At 40.9% G+C, this 7,198-nt stretch overlaps 1 non-coding gene across 1 annotated transcript; it reads left to right on the top strand.

The window, feature by feature from the left end:
• Positions 1–857: 857 nt before the first annotated feature.
• LOC116551410 lies at positions 858–964 on the top strand. Its single transcript, XR_004268910.1, has one exon. It is a non-coding gene; the product is annotated as a U6 spliceosomal RNA (small nuclear RNA).
• Positions 965–7,198: the final 6,234 nt, after the last annotated feature.

The following is a 7,198-nucleotide window of genomic DNA, read 5'->3' as shown; positions in this document are numbered from 1 at the left end:
AAAAAAAAAAAAATTAGCTGGGCATGGTGGTGCATGCCTGTAGTCCCATCTACTTGGGAGGCTGAGGCAGGAGAATCACTTGAACCAGAGATTGCAATGAGCTGAGATGGTGCCACTGCACTCCAACCTGGTGACAGAGCGAGACTCCATCTAAAAAAAAAAATCATCTATATACTCATAATTCTCATGTGTATTTATCTAGTCTAGACCTCTCCCTTGATAGCTAGGCTTATCTATTCAACTACCGCCTAGATATTTCCACTTGGATGTTTTATAGGTGCCTTAAACTTTATATACATGCAACCAAAAACTCCTGATATTCCCTCCCAGATTTGTTCCTCCCATAATCCTTCTCATCTCTGTAAATGGCCTCCCATCCTTTTAACTGCTCGGGGCAAAAATGCCTCTCTTCCCCTAACACCCTGTATTCTACCCAGTAGGAAATCCTCTGGATTCCAGCTTCAAAATATGTCCAAGATCTAAACCATGATCATCTCCCACCTCAAATATTGCAACAACCTCTGTATTTATTTTCTATTGCTGCCGAACAAACTATTACATATTTAGCAACTTAAAACAATACCCCTAATCATCTCACAGTTCTATAGGTCAGAAGCCAGGAGGCTTGGCTAGGACTTGTGTTCAGAGTCTCACGGACTGCCTTGAGCTCTTATCTGGAGGCTCTCGGGAGAATCCACTTCCAGTTTCCTTCAGATTGCTGGCAACACTCAGTTCCTTCTCATGTTTCCATGTGGCCCCTTCAACAAGAGAAAATCAAGTCTCTCTCATACTTTATGTCTCTTGGATTGATTCTTCCTTCTGCCAGAGAAAACTCTCTGCTTTTAAAAGCTCTTGTGGTGCTCGCTTCAGCAGCACATATACTAAAATTGGAATGATACAGAGGAGATTAGCATGGCCCCTGCACAAGGATGACAAGCAAATTCGTGAAGCATTCCATATTTTTAAAGAAAAGAGAGAATAATCAAATAGATGCAATAAAAAACGATAAAGCGGATATCACCACAGATTCCACAGAAATACAAACCATCATCAGAGATTATTACAAACAACTCTATGCACATAAACTAGTAAACCTGGAAGAAATGGATAAATTCCTGGACACTTGCATCCTCCCAAGCCTAAACCAGGAAGAAGTCAAAACCCTGAATAGACCAATAACAAGGTCTGAAGTTGAGGCAGGAATTAAGAGCCTACCACCCAAACAAAGCCCAGGTCCAGATGAGTTCATAGCCGAATTCTACCAGGCATAGAAAGAGGAGCTGGTACCATTCCTTCTGAAACTATTCCAAACAATACAAAAAGAGGAAATCCTTCCCAAATCATTTTATGAGACCAACATCATCCTGATACCAAAACCTGGCAGAGACTCAGCAAGAAAAGAAAACTTCAGGCCAATATCCATGATGAACATAGATATAAAAATCTTCAATAAAATACTGGCAAACCGATTGCAACAGCACATCAAAAAGCTTATCCACCATGATCAAGTAGGCTTCATCCTGGGGATGCAAGGCTGGTTCAACATATGCAAGTCTATAAACGTAATCCACCACATACACAGAACCAAAGACAAAAACTACATGATAATCTCAATTGATGCATAGAAGACCTTTGACAAAATCCAACAGCCCTTTATGCGAAAAACCTTCAATAAACTAGTATTGACGGAATGTATCTCAAAATAATAAAAGCTATTTATGACAAACCAACAGTCAATATCATACTGAATGGGCAAAAACTGGAAGCATTCCCTTTGAAATCTGGCACTAGACAAGGATGCCCTCTCTCACCACTCCTATTCCATATAGTACTGGAAGTTCTAGCCAGAGTAATCAGGCAAGATAAAGAAATAAAGGGTATTCAAATAGGAAAGGAGGAAGCCAAATTGTCTCTATTTGCAGATGACATGATTATATATCTAGAAGACCCCATTGTCTCAGCCCAAAATCTCCTGAAACTGATAAGTGACTTCAGCAAAGTCTGAGGATACAAAATCAATGTGCAAAAATCACAAGCATTCCTATACACCAATAACAGACTTAAAGGCAGCCAAATCAAGAACGAACTGCCATTCACAATTGCTACAAAGAGAATAAAATACCTAGGAATATAACTAACAAGGAATGTAAAGGACCTCTTCAAGGAGAACTACAAGCCACTGCTCAACGAAATAAGAGAGGACACAAACAGATGGAGAAACATTCCATGTTCATGGTTAGGAAGAATCAATATCGTGAAAATGGCCATACTGCCCAAAGTAATTTACAGATTCAATGCTATCCCCATCAAGCTACCAATGACCTTCTTCACAGAACTGGAAAAAAAAAAAACACCTTAAACTTCATATGGAACCAAAAGAGCCCGCATAGCCAAGTCAATTCTAAGCAAAAAGAACAAAGCGGGAGGCATCACTCTACCAAACTTCAAACTATACTACAAGGCTACAGTAATCAAAACAGCATGGTACTGGTACCAAAACAGAGATATAGACCAATGGAACAGAACAGAGGTCTCGGAGGCAACACCAAACATCTACAACCATCTGATCTTTGACAAACCAGACAAAAACAAGCAATGGGGAAAGGAGTCCCAGTTTAATAAATGGTGTTGGGAAAACTGGCTAGCCATGTGCAGAAAGCAGAAACTGGACCCCTTCCTGACACCTTACATTAAAATTAACTCCAGATAGATTAAAGACTTAAACATAAGACATAACATCATAAAAACCCTAGAAGAAAATCTAGGTAAAACCATTCAGGACATAGGCGTAGGCAAGGACTTCATGACCAAAACACCAAAAGCATTGGCAACAAAAGCCAAAATAGACAAATGGGACATAATCAAACTCCACAGCTTCTGCACAGCAAAAGAAACAGTCATTAGAGTGAATCAACAACCAACAGAATGGGAAAAAATTTTGCAGTCTACCCATCTAACAAAGGGCTGATATCCAGAATCTACAAAGAACTAAAACAGATTTACAAGAAAAAAACAAACAAGCCCATTCAAAAGTGGGTGAAGGACATGAATAGACACTTTATAAGAGAAGACATACATGAGGCCAACAAATATATGAAAAAATGTTCAACATCACTGGTCATTAGAGAAATGCAAATCAAAACTACATTGAGATACCATCTCACGCCAGTTAGAATGGCGATCATTAAAAAATCTGGAGACAGCAGATGCTGGAGAGGATCTGGAGAAATAGGAACACTTTTATACTGTTGGTGGGAGGGTAAATTAGTTCAACCATTGTGGAAGACAGTGTGGCGATTCCTCAAGGACCTAGAAATAGAAATTCCATTTGACCCAGCAATCCCATTACTGGGTATATATCCAAAGGATTATAAATCATTCTACTATAAGGACACATGCACACGAATGTTCATTGCAGCACTGTTTACAATAGCAAAGACCTGGAACCAACCCAAATTCCCATCGATGATAGACTGGACAGGGAAAATGTGGCACATATACACCATGGAATATTATGCAGCCATCAAAAACGATGAGTTCGTGTCCTTTGTAGGGACATGGATGAACCTGGAAACCATCATTCTCAGCAAACTGACACAAGAACAGAAAATCAAACACTGCATGTTCTCACTCATAGGTGGATGTTGAACAATGAGAACACATAGATACAGGGATAGGAGCATCAAACACTGGAGTCTGTCGGTGGGGGGGAATAGGGGAGGGACAGCAGGGGGTGGGAAATTAGGGAGAGATAGCATGGGGGGAAATGCCAGATATAGGTGGTGGGGAGGAAGGCAACAAATCACACTGCTATGTGTGTACCTATGCAACAATCTTGCATGTCCTTCACATGTACCCCAAAACCTAAAATGCAATAATAAAAAAAAAAGCTCTTGTGTTTTGGCCGGGCCCATTTCAATAAGTCAGGACAATCTCCCTATTTTCAAGTCTGTAACTTTAACTACATCTGCAAGGCTCTTTTGGTCACAGAATATAACATATTCCCAAGTTTTGGGGATCAGGGCGTGGACATTTTAGGAAACCTTTTCAGTGTGCAGCAGCCTCCCAAACTGGTATCCCTGCTGCATACCTGTTCCCCTTCCTATTTTCAACAGAGGAGTCAGACCTGCAATGACTTCTCATCTGACGCAGTGCAAATCCACATCACAATGCCCACATGCCCTACTCTGGAAGGTAACTAGGATTCTCCTTTACTTTTTCTATTTTCCGACCTCACCTCCCTACTCCCCTTCTTTTTGCTGCTCAAGCACCAAGCATGCCCTCCCTTCCCCACATTAGCCCCTCCTTGGCCTCAAGTTCGCTTTCCCCCAGTGCCTACCTGGCTCACTGTCTCGTCTGCTCAAAGTTAATGCTGAGAGGCCATCTTCACATTTCCTTTCTGTGGGGCAAGTTCTGCTCCTCATTGAATACTCATGTATTCAATCATCTAGCAAAAGTTTACTGAGTGCCCGGCACAATGGCTCATACCTGTAATCCCAGCACTTTGGGAGGCTGAGATGGTCAGATCACCTGAGGTCAGGAGTTTGAGACCAGCCTGCCCAACATGGCAAGTGAGGCCCTTCCAGACACCTATTGAAAATTTCATCCTCAGAGAGATCCAAGATGGCTGATTACTAGCAGCTCGGGATTGTAGCTCCCAGTGAAAGCACAGAGAAGGAGAGGACGCCAACTTTCAGACGAATTTTTGTTGCTCACAGACCAGGAGATTCCCAGCGGAGGAGCCCCACGGGTTGCCAGCATGACTCTTGTGGCCGTCACAGCGGTTTTGCTGGCGACCCGGCATGGCGGTTCTTGGTGCAGAGTAAACGGGACTGGGTCCCCTTTTGGTCGATGTTTGGAGCTCCAGGAAGGCAGAGTCACATATTCAGCTGATTGAAAAAGGGACTCAAGAAGGAAGCCAGACCGGAGATTCCCGGACAGAAAAGCACCATGAATCTTAATGCTGGGTGGATTGCTCAGATTCCGGTGCTGGGAATCAACAAGTTGGACGTCCACTCAGAGACCTAATTTGAAAGTCGGTAATTACAAAGACAACAGGTGGATAAATTTACAATGATGGGAAGAAACCAGCGTAAGAAGGCTGAGAATACCCAAAATCAGAATGCCTCTCCCTCTACAGGGGATCACAGTTCCTCATCAATAAGGGAACAAGGCATGATGGAGAACAAGTGCATTCCATTAATAGCTTTAGGCTGCAGAAGGTGGATAATAAGAAACTTCTGTGAGTTAAAAGAACATGTTCTAGCCCAATGTAAAGAAACTAAGTACCTTGAAAAAAGGTTTGACGAAATCCTAATGAGAATAGACAATCTAGAGAGAAACATAAGTGAATTAATGGAACTGAAGCATACAATACGAGAACTTCGCAAAGTATGCACAGGTTTTAAAGTCGAATTGATCAAGCAGAAGAAAGGATATCAGAGGTCGAAGACCAACTTAATAAAATGAAACGAGAAGGCAAGATTAGAGAAGAAAGAGCAAAAAGGAATGAGCAAAGTCTCTAAGAAATATAGGACTATGTGAAAAGACCTAATTTACATTTGATGGGTGTAGCTGAATGTCATGAAGAGAATGAATCCAAGCTGGAAAATATTCTTCAGGATATTATTCAGGAAAACTTTCCTAACCTAGAAAGGCAGGAAAATACTCAACTTCAGGTAATACAGAGAACACCACAAAGATATTCCTCAAGTAGAGCAAACTCAAGACACATAATCGTTAGATTTACCAGGGTTGAAATAAAGGAGAAAAATTCTAAGGGCAGCTAGAGAGAAAGGTCAGGTTACCCATTAAGGGAAGCCTATCAGACTCATAGCAGATCTCTCAGCTGAAACCCTACAAACTAGAAGAGAGTGGGTGTCAATATTCAATATCCTCAAAGAAAAGAATTTTCAACCCAGAATCTCATATCCAGCCAAATTAAGCTTCATAACTGAAGGAAAAATAAAATTTTTCACGAACAAGCAAGCACTCAGAGATTTCATCACCACCAGGCCTGCTTTACAAGAGCTTCTGAAAGAAGCACTATACACAGAAAGGAACAACCAGTATCAGTCATCCCAAAAACTTACCAAAAGGTAAAGAATATCTCCATAATGAAGAATCTATATCAACTAATGGGCAAAATAGCCAGCTAGCATTAAACGACAACATTAAACTCACAAATATCAATATTAATCCTAAATTCAAATGGATTAAATGCCCCAATCAAAGACACAGAAAGGCAAATTGGAGAAAAAGTCATAACCCATTGGTTCGCTGTATCCAGATCCATCTCATAAGCAAGGACACACAAAGACTCAAAACAAAGGGTTGGTGGAAGACCTACCAATCAAATGCAGAGCAAAAAAAAAAAAAAAAAAAAAAAGAAGAAAGAAAAAAGAAAACAGGAGCTGTAACTTTCATCTCTGACAAAATAGACTTTAATAGTAACAAGGACTAAAAGAAACAAAGAAGGACATTACATAATGGTAAAAGGATCAATGCAACAACAGAAGTCAATGATCATAAATATATATGCACCCAATATAGGAACACCCAGATACATAAGACAAGTTCTTAATGACTTGTAAAGAGACTTGGACTCCCACACAATAATAGCGGGAGACTTTGACACCACATTGTTAATATTCGACGGACCAACGAGATAGAAAATTAACAGGGACATATATGATTTGAACTCAGACCTGGAACAAGTAAACTCAGTGAATATTTACAGAATTCTTCACCCCAAGTCCACAGAACATACATTTTTCTCAGTATCATATTACACCCATTTTGAAAGTGACCACATAATTGGAAGTAAATCACTCTTTCAGCATTTGCATAGCATTTCACAGACTTAAATGAAATATTGGTTGGCTGTTTGTTTGTTATTTTCTTCCCTTATTCCGCCCTGTCTCTGCTGTTAAGCACAATTATCGGCATAAAAGAAACCCGCCTCTTGGGTTCAAGTGATTTTCCTGCCTCAGCCTCCAAGTAGCTGGGATTACAGGCTCCCGCCACCACACTGGGCTAATTTTTGTATTTTTAGTAGAGACGGGGTTTTGCCATGTTGGCCAGGCTGGTCTCAAACTCCTGACCTCAAGTGATCTGCCCGCCTGGGCCTCCCAAAGTGCTAGGATTACAGGCATGAGCCATTGTGCCTGGCACTCAGTAAACTTTTGCTGGATGATTG

Source organism: Sapajus apella, unplaced genomic scaffold (assembly GCF_009761245.1).
Source record: "Sapajus apella isolate SASKATOON/1434 unplaced genomic scaffold, GSC_monkey_1.0 scaffold9, whole genome shotgun sequence".
Classification (NCBI taxonomy): domain Eukaryota; kingdom Metazoa; phylum Chordata; class Mammalia; order Primates; family Cebidae; genus Sapajus; species Sapajus apella.
Note: the sequence above shows the minus strand (reverse complement) of the source record. Positions and strands in the feature narration are given on the sequence as shown.